Raw genomic sequence first — 3548 nt, forward strand, 5'->3', positions numbered from 1 at the left:
ATGAGAAAACCCAGGCACGAATGTGAAGAGATGTGCTCCATATGTCACGGCAGAGAAGCTGCAGGCTGACAGGCCCCATGACTGCCCACGCGGCCTCCCAGCAAAGTGGGGAGAAGGAAGCCGTGCCGCCGGCCAGTGCCTCTCGGGGGCCGTGACCTTCTCCAGCTCTCTGGGGTCAGAGGAAGCTGTTCCATGAGGTCATCCATGGGAGTCCCGGGGCCCGAGCGTCCCAAGTCCTATCTGCCGCAAAGACTCACCCTCCTGCCTTTACTCTCTCATCAGCTGGGAGAGGATATGAATCTGATTACTGAAGAGGCCAGGAGATTCCATGGTTCTGGAAGCCAAAGTGGATGCCTTTTGTCCAACTCAGCTCTGTCCCTAGAGCCAGCAGGCAGTTGAAATAGATCTCAGACACCGACTGTGCTGGGAACCCAAGGTCAGAGAAGAACACAGACCTCCTACGTTTCACCACCACGAGACCTGCTGCGTGGGGCTGGGGTCTCAGACGCAGAAAGCAGGAGGGACAGGGCTTCTCCAAGGAGAAACGTGGGAGAATGGAGGGCTGGTCTTACAGCACAAGGCCTGGGAACCTCCTGCATTCCAGCATCACGGGCTCTCGCCCCTACCATAAGGCCACAAGCCCAAGAGGTCAGTTAAAAGGCCAAAGGCCAGTACATCAAGTGCCAGACCCTTAGCCCCAACCTGGCTTTAAAACCAACCAGCCAGACACCAGCAGGGATCTGCCGCTGGAGATGGGGAAGTCATTCAGGAGGTCGGTAGAGAAGATCACCAACCATGAGGTCAGACAAACCTGCTTGCAGACCCAGCTCTCCAGCTTCTTAGCTGTGCAACCTCGGGCAAGTGGCTTTGCCTCTCTGAGCCTTGGTTTCCTCAGAGAATGGGCATGACAAGAAGGGCCTACCTCACTGGGTTGCCATGAGGATTAAACGGGTTAATGCACAAAACAAACAAACAAACAAAAAAGAATTTAGCAAGGTGCGGAGTACACGGGAAGCACCCACTAAATATTAGTTTCTGTTATAATTCCACTTGGAGACAGAGGGAAGGAAGGGGACAGTGTGACCTGTCCGGGGTTTGCTGGATGGGTCCCCATGGAGGAGGGAAGTAAAACAGGGCAAAGGAAGCCAAACCAGAGCACGCGGATGCTAAAAGTGGACACAGGAGGCCACTAGATCCTCTACATCCTTCGTCTGTCATCTAATTGTTGTTTTCACTTGACAGATGATGAGATGAGACTCCGCTGGCTCCATGGCAGGGCCCCCCAGCAGCTCCGGTTCCACTAGGGACCCTGCTCCTGGGTTCTGTCCACTGCTCTTTGTCGGCCTGGGTCCCTTCCCATCTGGAGAGCCACTGGGGACAGGATGTGCCTCTCGGCCACCCTCTTCCAGCACCGTGCAGAGAACGGATGACCTGCCTGGGGATCGTGCCACCTTCCCGCCATGGCACCTGTGAACATGCGTCGGAGCTGCACAGTGACAGGCTGTGAATGCCACCCCACCATAAGGAGAGCACCGCCCCCCAGGCCCCACCCCAGCATCCCTCCTGCCCTGCATTAGAACCACAGGACACAGACCTTCCAGCCTTCATCCCGCCTACTGTGTTGCAAGCCAGGCCCAGGCAGCTCGGTGCTAAATCAGTCCTTGGGGTGGGGAGTGTAGAAAGGTGCACGGGGATAAATCATTCGGGCCCTGCTTGCCAGCAGAACAAGTGCCGACCAAGTCACAAGGTTGGCTGCGACAAGTGTCTTAGAGGCAGAGGTGCAGATAAAAGGCTCCGGAGGTTCCAGGAAGGGAGGCGAGCCTTCCAGCTGGAGGGCAGGGAGCAGGCATTTGACCCAGGTGGCATTTCTGTGCCCCAGACAGCCAAATCCGTGGGGATTTAGCTCCTGACTTTCCCTGGTGAGACGTGGGAACAGGTGATGGAGGCGGCTGGTAGCACTCCTCTGAAGGCCTGGAAGGGGATCCAGAGCCGAAATGTGGGCACCCCCTCCTCCAACCTTGCTCCAGCCTCAGCCTGGGACTTGTCATGCCTCCCCCCTACACACATACACACACACACACACACACACACACCTGAGAGCTCCTAAAAGAGCCTTGCTGTATTTGCATGTGGAAAGGGTCTCACCAAGAGCCCTTGGGTGACTTCAGAGCCCACGAGACTGGGAGAGAGCTCTGAGATCTCATCTCCTCTGCCCTCAGCTCACCACGAGTCCCTGGGCTCTGGAGGACTCCTCACAGACCTCGGCCATTCAACGAGCAGGAACGGTGCCCCTCTACTCTCAGTCCTGGGTTAAATGCTGTGATCTCATTCAAAAGGTGGGAAGGGGTGGGGTACATAGGACTAGATGGAAAGTGCACACTTCACCTGTCCCTAACATCTCCAGGCTTCTTGGGTCCTCTTTCTCCCTTTACTTCCTTCATGCATCCATTTATTCAACAAATGTTTATTGAGCCCAAGCCCTCCCCGAGGCCCGTGGCCTCTCCCTCCTTTCAGAGTTTGCCTTCTTTGCAATAGTGCTTCTCAAATTGAAAATTCACCCTCTGCCACAGAAACACAAAGTGGTTGTAAGCCAAGGACTTCCAAGGGTTCCTGTCACTCCCACCGCATACTGCACCAGGACCTTAGCTGCAAATCTGGGACCACAGACACAAGGACTGGTGCCTCCAAGTCCAGCTCCTATCTGTGCAACCTGTGCACACATGTGGAGCCTCTGAGCTCAGAAGCGCCCCGCGTTGGCCTTGATGAGGCTCTGCTGTCACCATCTTGGAGTTCTTAGTAATTTTATGTTTGTGTTTTATAAGTGAAGCCCAATAGGACACAACCGTGCCCATGAGCGGAACAGAGATGAGCATTAGCTCGCCCACCATTCTTGGCCTCCTCATCTGCAGACAGCATGTGTAATTCCTCTGAGCACAAAGTTCCAGCAGGCTCATGATACATGGTAGCTCCCCAAGACTCAAAGCGAGTACAAGGTAAGCGCTTATGTCTGTGGCGAGAGTCACACGGGAGCTGGCGATCTCAAGAAGCTGTTTTCCATTCAAACTAGAGCTTGCTTTGAACACAGAAAGAAGGAAGCAGCTTCTAAGAAACATGCACGACCAAGGGAAGGGGAAAAGAGAGCCATGCATGGATCTCATTCCTTTCGGGTCTTTGATCCCCAGCCAGGAAGCTACGGTAGAAAGGGCTACAGAACGTGCGCACATCAAGAGACGAAATGAAAACCAGAGAGTTCGTCTTGTGAGAGTTCCCACCATTCTCATGTAAACTATGATGTACAACTGTGTCATTCTGGTGGCTCCACCACTTAAATGCTCTTCTATTTTCATCTAAGACTGGCATCGCCCAATATAACGATAAAATTCATGCAAATCATTTAATTTCTAATTTTTTATTTACTTAGAGCTATGTTAAATGGCAAGTTAAAAACACCTCAAGAGACCAGGCAGGAAAAGAAAGAGTTTCATGTTTTAGTAGCTTCAATGGCTGTTTGAACGAGGGGCCTGCCTTTTCATTTTGCACGGGGGTCC

The sequence above is a fragment of the Canis lupus genome, chromosome 37, assembly GCF_003254725.2.
Source record: "Canis lupus dingo isolate Sandy chromosome 37, ASM325472v2, whole genome shotgun sequence".
Lineage (NCBI taxonomy): Eukaryota > Metazoa > Chordata > Mammalia > Carnivora > Canidae > Canis > Canis lupus.